The sequence below is a fragment of the Strix uralensis genome, chromosome 13 (genome assembly GCF_047716275.1).
Source record: "Strix uralensis isolate ZFMK-TIS-50842 chromosome 13, bStrUra1, whole genome shotgun sequence".
Taxonomy (NCBI): Eukaryota; Metazoa; Chordata; class Aves; order Strigiformes; family Strigidae; genus Strix; species Strix uralensis.
Window position 1 is genome coordinate 21,214,596 of NC_133984.1, and position 19,333 is coordinate 21,233,928.

A 19,333-nucleotide genomic window follows, 5' to 3' on the forward strand; every position below is an offset into this window, starting at 1 on the left:
GGAAGAACAGCATGATGCTGCATCAGCAGGAATTGTTACCTGTGGTACATGTATGGAGGGATTCCACTGGGGACCCAGAGTAGCCGTCGTAAGCACTTGGCACAAAGCAGAGTCAATAAACAGGCCTCTCTTAATAAGCTAATGTACAGGAGGGATTAAGCAATGGAATTAAAATTTTGGTCTCTAAACAGCTGTATATCAGTCAGTCATAACTCATGACATTGTTTCTAGCGTATAGATGTACAACACCCTAAAATCAAAGCTTTTTAAAGCAAAGTAAATATGCGAGGTAGAAAGCAGAAGCACTAGGAATCTTTAAAAGATGGAGACGGCTGTGTATTTGGGTGTACTTTGTAACACTCGAATGTTTGCAGCATGCTGTTTGCAAGGGAAAGATGTGGGTCTAATTTCAGGCATGCTGTGCACACTGGAGTGTATGGAAATGCTGTAGCTACATACTGTGCGGTGCAACAGATTGGAATCCCCCCTTTGGCCTGCGCTCTGTGCTTGCTGGGGGAAATGGGGTACATTCTGAATTAATAGCTGTCTGTGCAAGTTGCAAGTGTTTTTGTGTGGTGAGACATGCAAGGGCAGCTGAGTGTCCCGGCTATTGGTCAGATGTTACCTAATTAATCACTGTTGCATGTTAATTATGTATTAGTAACTCGCTGCTGTGTTGTATTGGTCAAGTGGAGTCCCCTGCTGGAACAAGTGTTCCACAGCATGAAGGATGGGGTATGGACACAAGGCTTCTATCCGGGGTGTTTCTTAATTCCTGGTGGTAACGTGTGTTTTCTCTGATAGGCAGCAATATCACCCTTGCTGATGGCAAAATGGCCATAATGTCATGGTCAACACCCAGCTTTTGCAGGGCACTATGCTCAGCTTATGTTTCGGGCCTTTAGGATAGAGAATCTCAGACTGTATTTGGGAAGTGGCTGGTGGTAGCAGCTGAGATCCTTCGCTGAATGTGGAATTCTATTTTATTCTTTTTTTTCCCCAGCTCTAGTGGTTACTTAGCATTCAAATGTGAAACGCTACATAAAGAATGGAATTACCCTCTTGGTAACCAGGTTTTCAGCACTTTACAGTTTTCTAGGCTATAGACCTCCTTGCTCTTCACATCAGAAACTCCCAGCCAAGTTAAGATGACTCTGTGTCAAAACTTTTTATGCTTCTGTTTGACTTCCTAGCTAATGAAAATTATCTTCAGATCTGCATGGGTGGATCTTGACTCCAATGTTCTTCTCTGCCTACATGCACAGATCTCCTTTTAAAGTCTGTGGGAGTTCTGCTTATGAAAGAAGATAGACTACCGATGTCAAGATCTACCATATGAAGCAGCAAAATGAGCCTTTTGCCCTCTGTCTTTAACACTTGGTTCTGTGCTGAGTAGTAGAACATCATTTTTATCCAGCAGTGTGCAAAGGCCGCAACTATAATGGAGCTCTGAGTAAGCAAGAGGAAATGGCAAAGTTGTGATATTTCTCTAGGTGCAGTTGGACATGGACTGGGAAATAATAAACTGAAGCAGCAGAGAGAAAAGGAACAGTAAGATGTAATGAACAGTGAAATCGAATATAAAGTCATGATCTGAAAGATAAGGATCTAGCAAGAAGATAGAAATCTAAAGAGAGCAAGACTGCAAAGGGAAGTATTTTGTATCTCTGGTTTTAGGCACTGCAGACATCTGGAAGTACTCAGATCTTCCTGTTTCTGCTTTAATTTATTTCCGTTTTTAGGTATAAAATCTGTAAGCTTGGTACATGTTGTGTACATGTTGACTGCACAAGTTCTTGGAATTTATCTCTGAAGCACTCTGGACAGTGTCTTGTGATTTTGTCCCAAGTATGCTTAATTTGGCATTATCCATGTATTCAAAACCCTTGCTCTTTTCTTTTGGTCCCAATGCCATAGTAGAATCGAAGTCTTTAATTTCTACTGTGTTATGCACTTGTGCTGAAGATTCCCAGTTTACTCCTTACTGTGTAACTGGAAAGCTGTAGGTTATATATTCCGGATTGTTTGAACGTGCCCTGTGGCCAGCCTGCACTAAATGTTGAGCAGATCTCTGGGCTGGATTCCTCGTACGCAGCCTGCTGAGGCTGCTTGGTAAAGTGGGTAGAAATGAAGTCAGAGTCTGGTCATGCTTTGGGTCTGTTGAGCTGCAAGTCCTGCTTATGCATCTTTTGTAGAGATTGTAGGAGCTGGCTGAGTATCATCTGACTGCAGTCTTTTTTTTTTTTGTCAGGAAAATGTTTATTTGATTAAATCAAACTCTCTTATGTAGAGATATTGCTTTGGTGACAGTTTTATTGAGAAGTTTTGCTTTGATAAGATCAGAGACCTTCGCTTCAATTTTATTTCAATTTTACTATATTGCATAATTTTGACATAATATGAAAGGGTATTATAACAAATGAGAATGCCATTACTTTGTGAAAATAATAAAGTCAAAACAAAAAATTCTGACCTCAGAAAGAAAGTGTTTACCTTTGTCAAAATGAAATGGCTCATTTCACAAGTGTCAATTCAAGTTTTTAAACCAGAATTCTTTGTAATTTTTGTCTTGTGGGAAAACGTCAAAATATTGGCAACAAGGAAGTGATGGAAAAATCCCAATTCATGCAGCTTCTCATGGTATTAAAAATGCCAATTCTAATCTGACTCCACAAATAATTATTCACATTAGCACAGTGTTGAAGGCTGGAGTTGGGTTTAGGCCATTTCTGTCACAGTGCTTTAGAAAGAGAGTGGTATCCTTGCCCCAGTGCTCAGACTAAACGACAGAGAGGCAGTCAGGGAAGATTGCTGCTCCTTTACAGGTGGGGGACTCCAGCCTAGAGAGTTGAAATTTTCACTCGAGGTTGGACAAGAACTGTGAGCAGACATGGATCTAAAAGGACATTGATTCCTTATCTGGTGCTTTTAACCCAAGCCCGTTGTTGCTTTTTCAAAGCTTTCCAAATGTGGTCTACAGATGACACAAAGTAGTCTAAATTGAGGAGATGCTGCCATAGGTGCCCAACTGGAAAAGGCTAGTGGTAATTCTCTGAGAAATGGAGCAGCAGCTTTTTCTTCCATTTCCCCTCTTAGCCCGCCACCATGGAGCTTTGTTGTACTGCCTCGCAGGCTCACCCCGCTGCTGCTGTTGGAAGGACACTCCTCCCTCTCCTCCTTGCTGGAAAGCCAGGCTGCGCAGCCCCTGCAGAGCCAAAGAAATGCTTCCCCTGGCCAGAGAGCTGCAGTGAATTTTAAGCAGGGCTTTTTCTCCCAACAAATTGCCTAATAAAAGGGCAAGTATTAATCACATGTCTGGAAAAAGTTTGTTTTGATCTCTGTCTGCTATTCCAGCTTTAAAGAACAGAGCCTTTTCTGAAATCTTTTCCTGGTAATAGAATTAGGATATAATTCCTAGAAGACAAATCTTGGCAGGTATGAAGTGTATAATATCTATCCTTGATTGAACCTACAGCCTTGCATAATACTTCCCACATTTTCCTGTTTTCAAAGTGAGTTTGATCTTGTGCTGAAGGAAATGATTCTCTTTACTTGAGCCCTCTCAAATATTTCACAGCAAGAAGGATGTGATCCATTACTTAGGGAGTCCTCATTACATGCAGCTGTGGGATACTCATCTTTTTCCTTTATCTGCTCTGCTGGAAAACTTGGATACCTTGTTTTACTAAACAAAATCAAGGTCAGGGATGTTAAAAACAAATAGATTGGCTTATTGAGCTTGATAGTATAATCATTTTTGTGTCGCCAGCTTTAGCTTTTCTTTGCTGAAATAAGATTAGCACAGATTAAAGCTATTTATTTTGGAGGTATAGCATTCTGGACAGGGAAGCTGTGATGGGTTTGCTTTAAATGGGTCTTCATATTTTAAGAATTTGCAAACCCTCACTTCTTTTGAGGGTTATTTTCTTCTGTAACTGTTACTCTTGCCTGCAACTATGCTTTTCCAAGATAATACTTGGTGGAAACACCACACGTATCTTCTATATTTGTTCCATGTTGCTCTATGAAAGCAATGATGTTCTTTTTGATGTAAACCTGTGCAAATCAGATCAGAATTTTTCCCTGCTTTTGTAAGTGATGGTTTGTCTAAGGATTCTTTTAATATCCACTTTGTGAAAGAAGTAAGTTCTAACCTTCATCTACCTTTATTAAATACAGAGAGGCCCTGACCTAGTAAAGCACTAAACCATGCACTTAAGTACATTTCTATTCAGTAAAACACTTAAGTGTGTTAGCTATGTGTGTGTTTAAAATGCTTTGCTGAACCAGTGCCAGAAGACTGTGGCACATGTATCCCAGTGCTAGTGTCACCAAAGGAAGCCAGTGGGCTGAAGAGACCTGCCTGAGTGGGTAGCTGCGTAAGGTTTCTTTTCTGCCAGAAAAAAATATCTTGCCATTCTGTGTTTTAAGGTCAGTTGTTCACTTCTCAGGAATGTAGAGGGTTTACGTGACAAGGTTTTGGTAGCACAGGATGGAATTTCTATTCTTGTTAGGCTTCATGAGGCTCCCGCATCTCTCTTGCATCTCTCCCTTCTCTCTCTCACATTTATTAGTTTGAAACAGTAGCCACGTCTGGATTTCTCAAAGTTTCTCGTACCCTTAATTGCAGATCAATAACATTTCACTTTCCTTGAGAGGTTTAAATGAGTCACAAGACATTAAAACTAAAAACTAGGAAGTGTAAACACATGATGTTCCTACATCAAATCTCACACACAAACCTTATGTAACCTTCCACCTGCTTTACAGATAGTGTTGTCTGCACTTTGCATTGCCTCTTTTTCGTGACCACAGCTGAAAGGAGGCAAAAGTCCTCCAGCTTTTCACTTCTTTGTTAGGTTTTTGTAATAGTTCTTCAGATGTCATCCACATACATGGGAGCGGCTCTGCCCTGTAATTCCAGAGCTCCTCGACTAGAGGTCAGTAACACATCAAAGAATGTGAGAGAACATGAGACAGAAAATCATAAGCTGTGGGGTATTAGCTGCCACTAGACATTTTATTTTGCATTTGAAATGAAGGCTTGTGATATGGTTAATCATCATCACCTGTAAGTCACTGAGATATGTGACCAGAGCTCTGGAATGCTTCTACTGTCTATTTTTTCATATTAGAACCATGTTGGAATTAGTGCTTCCAAATTTTAAACAATTAAGAAATTATCACTCTTTTAATATAATTTGTTCTTACATAGTAAGTTGCACATTTCCATGTGATATGTATTTTAGAAACAACCTGATTTCTAGGAATTTTTACTGCTAAATCTTTGTATAATCTCTTCAGTTGCATTGGCATTTTCTTCAGACAGTGCTGGCTAATGTGTTTGGAATAAAAGATTGGTGTGTGAAGCAGAGATGGTTAAAAGTAGATTACTTTACAAATAGGCTCAAAGTCCTATTTGTCATGTCCTTACAACTTCATATAGATCAGTCACTTTTTAATAAAGGGTTAGTTTAGGAATGCTTAAAGGTAAAATATTATTGTTGTTTCAATTTATTTTTTAAAAAAACCCCTTACTGTTCCTGTAATCATTCCTTTTTTTTTTTTTTTTTTTTTCTCTGTGCAACTGTTCCTGCTTGGTGATAGAAGAATTGGTCATCTGGACAATTAAAAAACAATTTATGGAGCAGCTCTTTCTCTTCCAGACACATTTCTTTACAGAATGTCTTGAACTGTGCTGCTATTTTAGTAGCAAGTTGTTCAAATACATACTCTGAATCATTCCTCCATAGAAGCAGGCATAAAGGATTCTGTTTGTATTCTCTGAGTGTGTCCTATCCTGAAAATACTCATTTCCTTTATCATGACTAATGCCATTACTGAGTGGTTTTGCTGAGACATTTAGTTCAGCTGTGTTCATGACCGTGATTAGTGCATTTGTCTCCAGCTAAAATGCTGATTCTTATTTGAATGCTGCGCTCCTAAGAGCTGTGCTCTAACTCTTTATGAAGAAGAAATTGCTGTTTCCCAGCATTCTTGTCTCAGCTGATTCCCCCCCGCTGCCCCACATAAAGAAACCTAGGCCAAGGCATTCTGATAGTCATCTTAGACAAGTCCCATTTCCTTCCCTCACACCAGTTTTACGCTTGCAAGCTACATTGTAATTTATGTCAGTAAGAGTGGAACCAGACCTAGTATTTCTCGAATGTAAAATATTAACAGCAATAATGAATGGTATAATTCTAATGAATAATATCAAGATGAGAAATGCAAGCTTTTCTCATTGTAATGGCTACCAAGAGTGACAGGCCTGCCATCAGTCCAGATGCCCAAGACTTCACCAAGCTCATTGCACTCCAAAAATCTCTTACTGAAATAAGAGAGTAAAGGCTGTTATGCTAACACAGGCTTCTCAAAACTGAGCCAAAGGTTTCATTTCAGCTGGATTCTGCACTTTGGCGCTCTCTTTTTTTTCTTTTATTTTTTCCCCTCCTTAAATTCAAGAGAAGCATAAGAAAGAATAAAAGAAAGTCTCTGATACATGTGTTTCCTCAGTGCAGATTGATTACTATCTGTACAGACAAGTTCATGGGGAACCTGTTGTATGGGGAGAATATAAAGTCATGTTTGCATTAAGAAGCTCTCTGTAATCTGAACCGAAAACTTAAAGATATAAAACCACGTCAGTGGGGTTCCTATTGTGAGCTGTAAACACGGGAGAGGAGACCTCTTGTGTTGGAGCAGCAAAATGCATTAGTCTAAAAGTGGCTGGTTTTAAGAAATGATTATGCCTTGGAAATGTTGTGGGCGGGACAATGGGGATGAGTTTGAGGCTTGGCATTTAGTTTTGTAAGGATATTATTAACAATAGTTACATTTGGAACTGGGATCAGGGTGAAAAGTAGTGTCCCTTTCCTCAGTTCTCTTCTCCAGGCAGCCTTCAAGCTGCACAGCAGCTTAACTCTTGTGGCCAGCTTGCGTTTTCGTGATTACTACTTCATGATTAGTAACCCTTGCCCATTTGGCGTGATACCAGCACCTCCCTCCTTAGTGCCAGCAAGGCAAAAAGATCTTCATAGACAGCAGTCACTGACTGGAGGTTTAACAATGAAACTGCTTTTAAAAGCCCAGTGCAGTCATCTCTTAGGGTCTGGCATCTCTGTTTCTTGAGCTTGTACATTGGCAAAGCACTCCACTCCAGCCTGCCAGCTCCAGAAGTGCATGGTGACAGGCCGTCATCATCTGTTATCCCCTGCCATTCAATCAGTTTTAAAATGGAAACCCAAGCTTGTGGGGTAGAAATGAGGACCTTCGTGCATTTCATCATTGAATGAATAGGGGAAATGAAATGTAATGGGAACTCTTTTTTTTTTTTTTTTAAACATTTTCATAAAGTAAATCAAGTTCTCTGCTGGTATGACTGCATGAAAACCACTGGGATTAGGAGATTTGCATTTTTTCACTCAAATGGCAAAGGTAGACTTCTAGTTTAAGTGGTGCCGTGTGCTTTTTTTACTAGAAAATGTTCAGTGTTTCAAATCTCCCATTCTCAGTTGGGTCTAGAGACTCCAACTGGATAAGGGCCCAGTTGTGCCAGACACCGTGCAAACCACGGCGGGGGGAGGCTTTGTGCTGTGCCTGAGCTGACTGCCAATAGCAGGGACGGTCCCACCTCCCTGCTGCTGTTCACAGCTGGCTGGCTCTGCCCTCACCCTTCTGTTGGTGCATGTCTGATTCCCTGGGAGCTGGTTCAGCTTGATAACCCAACAAAAAACACTTTTCACTTTTTTTTTTTTCTTCTGTTGATTTAGCTCACCAAGAAGTTAGAGGAGTGCCAGAGCAGGAAGGAGCATGTGACCTAAGACACAGCTCCTGCCTTGCAGAACTTAGCACCTATGTGAAGAAGACAGATGAAAGCAATGCAATTACCATTCCCTTTCCTAGCAATGTATCTGAGCTTTTCAAGTGGCTCCACGAGGAGTGTGGTAGTTGGATGGAGGCAGTAGTGCAATCAGGGCATGTGCATTGGTATGTCGTTGCGAGGGGTGAAGGTGGTAGTCTGGCCTGATTCCAGAAGGTGATGAGCACCAGGTGGGAACTGGATGAGGTGAGCTCATATCTTGAACAGCAGTTGAATGAGTAATAAAACTAGGGGGATCTGATACTATCATTTTCCAAACTGGGCAGTCTCAAGATCCTAAACCACCAACTTTTTTATCAGATACAAAAGACCATTTAAACACTGCTACTTAAGCATCGTACTGGTGACTTGGATAATGACTGAAAAAACATTAATAATATTCATACTGGGATGTTGCTTTATTCTATGTTCTTCTGAAGATTAATTTTTGTACAAGTGAAGTCTTTACCATTATGGATGATGAAGTTGCACAATGTTAACAGGCAACTAAAACAATGTTTGTTTTAGGGTGAACGTGTTGTTCCAGCTCCAGATGAAAGCTGTGGGCATACTGTAGTTGACTTTAAAGGGTTGGAATTTAGCAGGTTTCGTCTCCTCTTCTCTGAAACTCTCCAATCTGCCCATGTGGTCTACTGTCTTGGACTAACAAAAAAGGTGATTTAGCTACGTGGTGCTACACTCGTACAGAAAGCCCAGCTTTAGTCCTATTATTGTCTTATCTCCATAGAGTTATTTTTGTTATTGTTTATAGCTTGTGAAAATGGGCTTATTGCCAACGAGAAAGCAAAGAGGGAAACTCTCTCTGTGACAAATTTCATACATCTGGTATCATTATAAATATTTTATAATATTAATAATAAATAGTAGTTTTATAGAAATGGCTTCCTTTTATGGGCAATGGTAGGACAGCTGTCTAGTTTGTAATTTTATAATTTGTCCTACAGGCAATTTTGTGCTTATGGCATATTGACTTCAATAGGGAATTCTGCTTAAAACCTGGTGGCACAACAGATAACTCTATTTCCATGAAGGCAGGTGTAGACATTTGTGTTTCCACTGCCAGTCTCTAGGTACCGCTTTGGAGGAAGAAATCAGTGGGCTTCCCAGGTGTGTCCTGCATGTGAAAGGTGAACTTGCTAGGAACAATTACACTGATCCATGGTGTGAGATTGTTGGGAAGTCACCTGTCCTCCCCTTAAGAATTGTTTTAATCTCTTCAGAATCCCTTGGGGCTTTGCCATTAGGAACAGGATCACAATGTAGATGAATGTTACTGAAATTGCAGCAACACCTCAAAGATTTATCAAAAAAATTAGTTCTATGATGCTGATACTGTACAAGTACGAAGACCTCTTAGGTTTCCTGATGTGTGCTGGAAGACATCTCTAACCCCACCAGTGGTCCTTGTGTTTTAGTGGGACTTGTTGTGGGGCAGGGATTACTCCCTCTATCTGAAGGATATCCTGATTCATCTAAATGCTAGTCCCAGCTGCAAAGAACAGCTAGTAACACTGTGAGTGGTTGACTCTATTTAGCAGAGCTCTCCAGTTCTTGTGAGCTGAGCTAAGCTGCTGTCTAGCAGGTGAATAGGAAAGCTTGAAAGCAGTATGTGTCTGGAACAGTTATTACCTTCCCCTAACAAAAGCCTGACTGGCAAGTTGGGTTTAATGCTTCTAACATTAATAGCAAAACCGCTGCAACCTACTGACTAGTTCTCAGACACAAACCAGATACCAGGGATCCAGTATACAAAGTCTTAACCCCCAAGGCTATTGGCCCATTTTTTCACTCTTTCAAATAACCTTGCCTCTCATAAATCTGTTGCTCATTTAAAGCAAACTTTCTGCTTGCATCAGAAATTACTTCCAGCATTGGATATGAAGCATTCTGCAATATGTTATAAAATGAGGGCTGGATTCACTGCTTAAATAAAGAAAGCCAGTTTGCTTCAAACGGATCATTTATTGCTACCTTCATGCTGTATATTTATTGTGAGGATATTGTCACATTTCTTTCAGTTTTGAAAATGTAAGTTGGATTTTCTCTTTCAGGTTGCCATCTGGTGTATTGCGAACAGTCTCAGAGAGTAAGAGGCCATCTGTTAATACTTTTTCAGGAAGCTTTTTATAGAGCAGTGAAGTGGCAAATCTCAAAAACACGTTGTAATGACTTACAAGATCTCGGGTATGTGTACAAGTAAAGGCTGATATTTTATTCCTATCAACAATATAGTTATCAAGCTGGGAAGGAAAGGAAGAGAAGAAAGAGAACTTGCACACAAATGCACATGCATTTTAATGGCTCTATTGCATATATTACTTTTTCTATTTTTACATAAAATGTAAAGTGAGTTTCTGAAGCTCTGATTCAGTTTATGCTCATGTACTTTAGCAAGACTGATTGCCTCTTTGAGAAACTGTTTCCTTTTTAACCATTAATAGAAATCAAGTGGTCCAGGATTTTACCTAATAATGCTAAAAATGTAGCTTGTGTTACTGTAGCATGTGATTTTACCTCTCCAGTGGGTGGTACACCTAAGATGCTGATATGTCTACTGCAAGATGGCTGCCATGTAGGAAGGCCTCCAGTTCAGACCTTCTGCTTTTACTGCCAACAACCTCAAGTTCAATATCTGGTGTATTCCTGTGGCACAAGGTTAGTTCCACATTCAGCTCCCAAAGTAGAGAGATTTTCAGCGCAAATTGGATCCGCCTGCTTGGTCATTAATGGTAGCAGTAGAGGACACAACTGACAGAAGTGTTGCCTGATCAACCACTGAAGTGTTCTGACTGTTGTGGAACAAAAAAGGTTGGGAAGGAGCTAGATATGAGAATTGCCAATTAAATGCACACAACGTAGCTCGCTACAGAGTGCTGCAGGAGTAGTTAGCATTAACACTGGCCTCTGTGTGTCTGAAGGAACATGCCTCTGTTTTTTCTGCCCATGGCTCTATTGCGCGATGAGAGGAAGCAAGTAAATCCTTGTAAGGTGCTGTGATACTGGTGATGGTTTAAAAAAAAGAATAATGTGCTGATGATTTGTGCTGTTATTTTATAGTAAGATAAATTGAAGACCTGAGGAAGAGAAGAGGTGACCTTTGTGAGGCTATCCAAGAGGTCTCCAGTACAACTAGGAGTAGGTACTGGGTTCTTGAGAGCCTCTCTATGGCCTATATATGCTGAGCCATTTTTTTCCGCTTGCATTGACTTCCTCATAATTTTATGGTACAGCAGAAGCAAATGGTTACATCATGTGCCTGTCATGTGCAGTGCTGAAGTTTATCTCAACTCTCTTCTGGCCTCTCTGAGAGAAGACCTGAGAAAACACTTGCTTCTTTCAGGATCAGGCCCTTTGAAAGCACTCAGAGAAGCATCAGGTTACTGGCTTTTTTGTAAGCCTGACATGCCGAGGAAGAAGGGCAAGTGCTGATTATCTGGGCAGGTGACTGTAGTTTTGCAGTCACAGAAGGATGTGATCAGGTGTGCTTTGTTGGGTACTCATATAAATCCTCAGTGAATGAGGTGTTCTGCTTCCACCTGTGCATTATCTGAAATGGTCTGGTCAAGCACATTTTTCTGTATTTTATTGCTGTATTAATTCTACGTGCTTTGTGTTCTGCAGTAACAAGATTTGGTGGTGATGTTCTTGAGCATTCCTCTACAGAACCAGTCCTGCTTCAATGGAGAGTAATAGTAAAATATTTTTCTTCTCAGTGGTTCCAAATTTGATAGTAAGACATCAAAGATATCATCCAGGTATCACTGGTAATAAATGTCAGTGCTGCTGCATGTCAAGGTCACGTAAACCTGTAGTAAGGGCTATTCAGACTGGCATTGTGCTTAAATATTATCATCATTTAAACAAAACTAGGCAGCTTTAAAAGCAAAGGCAGCATGAATATCACCATAAAATTCTCTCACCACTGGCTAGTGGTGAGAGAATCTGAAGCCTCTGTGTTGGAAGAGTTTTAAAAGCAATGCAGGTTGGTTTTTCAGTGCTAACAACCCTTGGAAATAGAGAAATAAGTGAGCACAGCTGTGTTCAATATAATGCAAGTCAGCTCTGCATAATGGTATCTAACAGTGGTCAGAGTATCTTCTAAAAGTTTTATTTCTAAAAAAGGACTTTCTTCCAAATTATTTTTAGAGGCATTCTCTTTTATTGAATGAAGAACAAATAATCTTTGTCTTGTTCCTGTGGTTTTAGTCTAAAAGGAAGATATGGAATGAATGATAGAAATTGGGGAGGGGTTATTTTGTTGTCCAAAAAAGTACAATATCAGCTCCAGTTTTTAGTTGTGAAGTTTGCTTTTTTCCCCCATCTAACACTCATGCTGTATTGCTTAATGATGGTTACTTAACCAAAGGCAATAGGCAAACAGTCATAATTTTATTACTGCATTATTTGAAAACGCTATTAGAAAGACCTACTATTAACTTGAATCCAGCAAAAAGTTGACAGAAATTAGTTCTGTTGTCTCTATTCTTTCATCTCAGAACAAGCCTAGGTAGTCTTGTCTGGCAGCTGCCCAGGGCTCTAGCATCTTTCTTTCTTTGTTAAACATGTGAAATTGCTGAGAGATCTCCTGAGATGTCAGTAAGTTAAGTGCTGGTATGAAGATGTGCATTGTGTCCTTCATGCATTGTCCATGTCTATTAAGCCAGGTCAGCATGTAGGCAAGAAAGCTCGTGGCTGAAAATGATTCCCCAGAGGTGGAGGCTCATAGAAGTCCCCTAAAAATTACCTGCCAACAGCTCAGCACTGAGACTTACAGCTTATTGGACTGCTATAGAGCAGGTTACTACACTCTCCACAGATGAGCGGATTGAATGAATGGTGAATTTTTAATGAATGATGAATTTTCAAGTGCCCTAGCACGTGGGGTACTACGTTTTTGCCCCCAGAACTGGGACGTTACTAGAACACCTGTGAGCTACACCTGAGCTGTGCTGGTGTAATCTGGTGCCCAGGCTCCTCAAAGTGTCAGGAACAAAACTTTCCTGTGTTGTGGCTTGTCTTGTGTTGCTGTGCTTCATGTCTATTAGCTGGTGGTGTGCAGATTTACTGGGCTAATGAAATATGAAAGATTGAATCTAGTCCTATTTAGGGTTAAGAGTCTGTAAATCCACTGTGCTTGCAGAGACTAGGAATAATTTAAACACTGCTCACATTCCAGCCTCCGCAGTAGGGATGGGTATTTTGTTTTGAGGATTTTTTTTCCTTATCTCAACTGCTGTACCATTTGGCTATCTGAAGCTTTTGCATGCCTCACAAACACCATCTGTTACAACCCAAGACACAAATACTGCAAGTGATTAGTAATATAAGCCAATGTTGCAGCTGTATGTGGTGTGGAAACCTGATAGAACCAGAACTTCCTTTGTAAGCCTGACATGTTGAATAGTGCGTTTGTGGTTTGTCTAAGCTTTTGCATTCATCAATTAAAGATTAACTTTCTGCTGCTATGGAGACATGTTAGATTAAAAACAAAAAACAAACAAACAAACAAAAACCCCAAGTGTTCTTTATAGGAAATGTTATTGGAGCAAGTAAAGCACCTAGGATAGAGGGAGTCCCTAGCAGGGAAATGTTTCCAACTGCCAGGTCCTTTATTAGATGAATCTTTGATGGGTTGAAATAGTCTATGTATTCTTATCAATGCTTTTCCTAAGGTTGTAAAACACTGAAAATATACATATAACAGGGACCATTCAGCTGTTATAGCCATGGGCAGATTGCAATAAATACCAATATATTCCTCCTGTTATTCAATATGTGTTCACAGCATAGACCAATTCTTCTCAAGTTCCAGTACTGTTTTTTCTCTCTTTGTTTTATCCTCCAGCATCAGCCTTGATTGCAGTAATGGATGAAGAAGTGCTTGTGCTGGAGGATACCAAATTAGAGAAGAACATCATGCGTACTCATGGATGTACATGAGACATGAACAGGAAAGGAGAGGAAATCTTATATTTGACTGCCTGCAGGATAATTGTGTTAGAGCATGAAAATCCAGGACATGGTTCAACCACAAAGACTGAAATTCTGAAATGGCGGGGTGAGTCCCTCTTTAATGATGAATAAAAGAAACTGTTCAAATCAAGAACCATAAACAGCCATGTTATTGCTAATCTTACTCTCCATCTCTAAGATATGCATGCCCCTTTCCCGTCTTTAGGCATTTGGATTTCTTTAACTTTGTTAGTTAGGTGAATAGCAAATACAAGGACAAAGTTTGAATCACCTTTGTACTTCTCTTCGTAAAAATCTCTGCAAAAATCTTCCACAAAACATTCAGATCCTTATCACGGTCTCATGCCAGGTAATGCTTGTTTTGAAAACAAGGAAGAGTTTTAATTCTAAAAAAAATCCTGTTAGCGTTATAGATTAATAGGTCAAATTTGGAAGAAGGTAGGTGTATGATTTTTTGCTTACCCAGACTATTTTCTCTATGTGCTCTAATAGTGTACTATTGTTCTTAAACTTTTTTTTTTTTCAAATTTCTTTTGTCCATGGAGACATGGCAAGAAGTAATGGCCTTAAACTGAAGCAAAAAGTTCAAGCTAGATATTAAGAAAAAAACCCCTTACTGATGGAAAGGACAGTGAAAGCTGGAGAGAGACTGTCAGGGAAGTTGTGATGTCTGCATCACTGGAAATCTTTAAGAGCAAATACCATATTTACAGTTGATCTCACCATGGATAGAAGGATGAGCTAAATGGCCTTCTGGGGTGTCTTCCAGTACTATGATTTTGTAAGCTTGGTGACCCAGGAGGTCTTTTTCAGTCCTATGCTGTATGTAGGAGAAGTCAGGATCATCAATGAGAGCAGGCCCTGAATGCTGAGATGCCTGGCTCCTGGGAGGCAAGCCACTGCCATGACCAGACACCCAGGGGCTTTAGGATGTGCAGGAAAAGTTAAATGCCTCCCGGTGGACTCTGGATACAGGGCTGGCTGAGCAGGGAGGTACTTAGTTTAGCTAGGGAGAAAAGCTCAAGAATGAGTAAATCTTAATCCTGTTTCTCTGCAGCTGTGGCAGCAAGAAGGCGTTGGTGTCAGACCAGTGTATACAGCTAAGAAGTCTTTGCTGTATTGTGTTGTCCCTTGCTAACATACAATAGTTGATACTCAGGCTGATGGAGGAAGCAGAAGTTACTCTTTCGTTTCCCTTTTCATGGCTGAAATCTGGGGTGTAGGACATGCAGGTTTTATATGGTGGTTGGCCTGTGGGAATGCAAAACCATCTTTCCTTCTTTCTTGGGTAAGTCTTAAACACTAGGCCATCGAGTGTGCTGTGGTCTTCTGGCCATTTGCAATTAACCACCCAGGACTCATTGGGCCAGAGGAACGCAATGAGACTTTCCAGCCTTGTGAGCAGGGCAAGTCCTTGGAAAAGGAAAGGTGCTGTCTTGTCCCAAGAACCGCTGAGGCCAGTTCACTGGCCCGCCTTTTATTATGGGCTAGCTTGCAATGGAGGGAGCTGGCATTTTCTTAATACTAAGTTCCTTCTGGTGACTTGATAACTCACATATAACTAACCACAGCATATTCCAGCGCACTGAGCAGGCACATGTTTATGCCCTGCTAGTTGCCCTTTGCTGTGTATTATGAAGTGTAAGACAGCAGGATTGTGAGTGGCTGTGATTTAAATGACTAAATTTGCTCTAGATTAAATGTTTGCCTTTCATGTTTGATTTCTCATTAACTGAGAATTTACAAAGTCAAGTACACAGTCCTATTCTTATTTGTAAACTTGCAGCTTTGTCTTTTAATGCCTAATAATAAGTTCTCCCCTCTGGTTGTTTAATGTATCACTTGTGATTCCGTTTTGACAAATCTCTCAGCAGTTCAGAAAACTCTTTGTTACAAGGAAATAAATATCCTGCTGACTCAATGGGAAAGAAATGCTTTTTGTCCTTTGAAAAATGTTTCAGCCCTGTAGATTGGTCAGTGTTACTTATCTGAATAGCGCTATTGTAGAGAGGAAAAGGGCACTTTATTGGGCCAAAAGAGCATTCAAGGGTACTGAAGTATGTAGGGCAAGGTTATCAAGGCTTTACTTTGGTAATGTCTATTTTTGCTTTGAAAGATCATCTTACATGTGATATTTGTCTCTGTTAAATGCATTGCCTTTAGTATTGCAGTAGCTTTTCTTTTTTAATTACAAAATGCTGACAAGATGTTTTGCAGTGACATATTATAACTACATTAACCAGGTGCATTAGGATCTGTGTATATGGCAATTGATGCTTTCTCTTTGTCACTTACATAATGAACCTTCTGCCTGCACAGAATAAAATATTTATCTGGAATGCAGGCTAAAGCAAATGCTGGAGACTGGAGGTGGAAAAAACAGGCTGCCTGCAGTGAATAATTGTTATAATCTCATTGTCCTTTGCAAAGTTGTTAATTAAGGCCTTTACTAAGCAGACTGTGCTTGCAGGAGTCCCACTGAAGTCGAGTTGTTGTACTCTTGTGCATCTGCTAGCTTGCAGTGTTTTTAGCATACTTAATACAAGGCTCCCCAAGTTTCATCTTCAGAGAGACTGTATATGAGGGGGGATGACTTGTAATGCTTTCCCCCTTCTCTCCTCTGCACTTCTTTCTTTGAAATACGAAAACACCTGAAGGAGGCTGGTAAACTAATGTATAGAGCTTGAGTGTCCTCTATCATCAATATCGGCATGTAAGCCTGCTAGGGATGTGGGGCTGTTAGTTTATTTGCAGGTGCTCTCTGGAGTTTTCTCTGCAAGGAGCAAATAGTATAAATTGTGTGTACTTTGCCTACTCTGGTTCCAAGTTCTTTTTGTTATTTAGTATTTATATTTCTATAGCAACTGGAAGATCCACTTAGGGATTTTGACCATTCCTAGTAGGCAGCAGCATAAATAGTATAAGGAAAGAGTATTTTAGGTGAAGCAATCTGAGCAAAAAATGATCTATTGTTGTCAGTTTCTTCATAGACATTAATGGAAAGGGGAATTTTTGAAAAACACAATGAATTAATTTTTAGGTTGTTTCCTGTGTGAGGGGACAACATAGGAGGAAGAAAAGAAAGCAAAAAAGTCCTAATTTTAAAAAGCAGCAACTAGAGAAGTTTGGTGCCAAGGGCTGATTGGAAGCAAGAACTGACATCTTGGGAGCAGATGAGAGGAAATGGGATGTGTCAGTAAATCATGAACAGCCTCAAAACTCAAGGCAAGCAATTCATAAATAATAGAGAAGGGAGAGCCCAAGGAGGAAGGGGAAAAACAGCAACACATGAGCTAAGAAAAAGGTATTTGCAACACGATCTGTAAGGGAATGGTATTGGGGAAAAATTACGTTTGGAAGGCCGGAGAGAAGAATGTTGATGTGACAGTAGGATTGACCGGTTCCTGTGTGAAAAAGCAGGGGAAAAAAACCAACCATTATGCAGACAGAATCAGCAAAATGGGGATGTGGAGACTGAAGAAGGGATGGAACAACAGGTGGAGAAGCAAGCAGAGTCAGTGTGGGGACTTTTTGAGCAGGGAGAGACTGAATGTGGTAATGCTGGGTGTATGAAGACACAGGAAAATAGGAAGTGGGATGAGGATGAGAAGAATTCCTGGAGAACTAAAGGAGTTGGCAGAAGCAAATAATTTCTATGTCTGATAGGAAAGGAAGAGGGAGAAGGCAGAAGGAAGAGGAAGACATGCAACTGTCTGAAAGTCTTGAGTCATTTTCTTGGTAGAAAATTGCCAAAAGCTTGTGTGGATAAAGAATAGGAGGCAGAATGAATTGTGGAGGTGGATTTATCTTTATCAGAAAAGCAAACTTTGCTAGAGGGATGCCAGAGAAACTGGTAGAGGAAATAATTCTGGTCTCCACAATTCCACTGGAGACACTTTTCTCTATGAACTGAGTTGAAGCGGTGTAAATGGAGGTGATCTGGGATGGAAGCTTGAAAGATCAGACCTTGTTAACTGTGAAAGGCAAGAGAGACCTTATTAATGGAAGAGAGAAAGGAAGGCAGTGAGGAGGGGGCTGAAAGCAAACAAAAGTTTTTCCTGCATACTAGAAACTAGTTGTGAAAAAGCTGACAGACATGAAGTGCGAATGAGGAGGGGAAAGAAGACAGTGCTAATAAAGGCAGTTGTAGAACAAGGGCTCTGCAGCAGAAGAGTCAAGCCAGACCTGCAGATATAAGACCAAGGAGGTGGGCGGCCATGAGTACAGGTGGCTCATCAGCATAGGAGTTACTGTCATTGAGTTAAGCTGAAGGAGAGCCAAGAGTCAGTCACAGAGGAAGGTTGATGAGAAGTTGGATCCATGGTAGACAGTAGCAATACTGAGCGGGTGAGATGGCAAGACTCCTTATTTACTCGAACGAAGTGTCTCTGCTGCTTAATTAGTTTAATCAGGTCAGTTATTTTAAGTTAGAACACATATTTCAAAGTTTTTGGCAGTGTCTATAAAAATAGGATTTTTTTAAAAAAATCAACAGATATGTATAATTGAAAATGAGCTCCCAATTACTGGCTTAGACAGCTGTTTTGTATCTATTTGGCAAATATGCCTGGATAAACCAGGAGTCGCAGCGCTGAGTGGAGTAATTCCGGCGAAGGGAAGGGTGGTCGCCGCAGCCCATCCAGCAGGGCTGCCCAGCCTGGGAAGGACTATCGGCACAGTGCGGGTGTGCAAGGTAATGCTTCCAGCCTACCGACCCAGACTCCAGCAATTTGGATTTTCAGAGCCAGTCAGGTCTTCTGGTCCCTGATTTCTCCTGCCTGTGCATAGCGCAGTGGCTGCTCGTTGGGAAGCCGTGCTTCTGCCGGCAGAGGTTGCTGCTGTTCTCTTCACCTCCTCCTCTTCTCAAACTAGCTAACCTGTCATTTCAAGCGTTTAGCTGAAAGCAGTGGGAATTGTGAAGCTTTAATGTTTCCCAGACTGTAGTCTGCCACATTAACAAATCTTTCACTTTTCAGAAGATGATAGTGTCAATCACGGTGACAGGCTGAAAGACACCATTCATTGTTAATTAATTATTAGCTGTCAACTCAAAGACTTTGTTGAACTAAGAACATTCAGGCAGATTGTGGATTTCCTCTTTTTTAAACTTTATGTTTAAAGGACACTAAATACCCTTAATTATCAAAGTAAGTTGAAATCCTTTCATACCTCTTTCTTCTGCAGGTGACTGCTTCAGGTACAATATTAATTATAAATAGAATGAAGATTCTGTAGTTTCTTATTGCTGATTTATGTTTTCATAATGGATGAACTAAAAAGGAAGAAGTTTCCTTTCTTTGCTTTGGTAACAGCCTCTGATCCCTAGGCTGTCTCCAAGTTCTGGTGTTTAGAGGAAACAAACAAAATAAAAGAAATTTGTGTTTCTGGAGAAGGCCTGAGGGCTGTATAGCCTGAAATGGGAGCCATGACTTTGTATCTGACTCAACCACATAAATCCTTGGATTTGAGTTCTTGGAA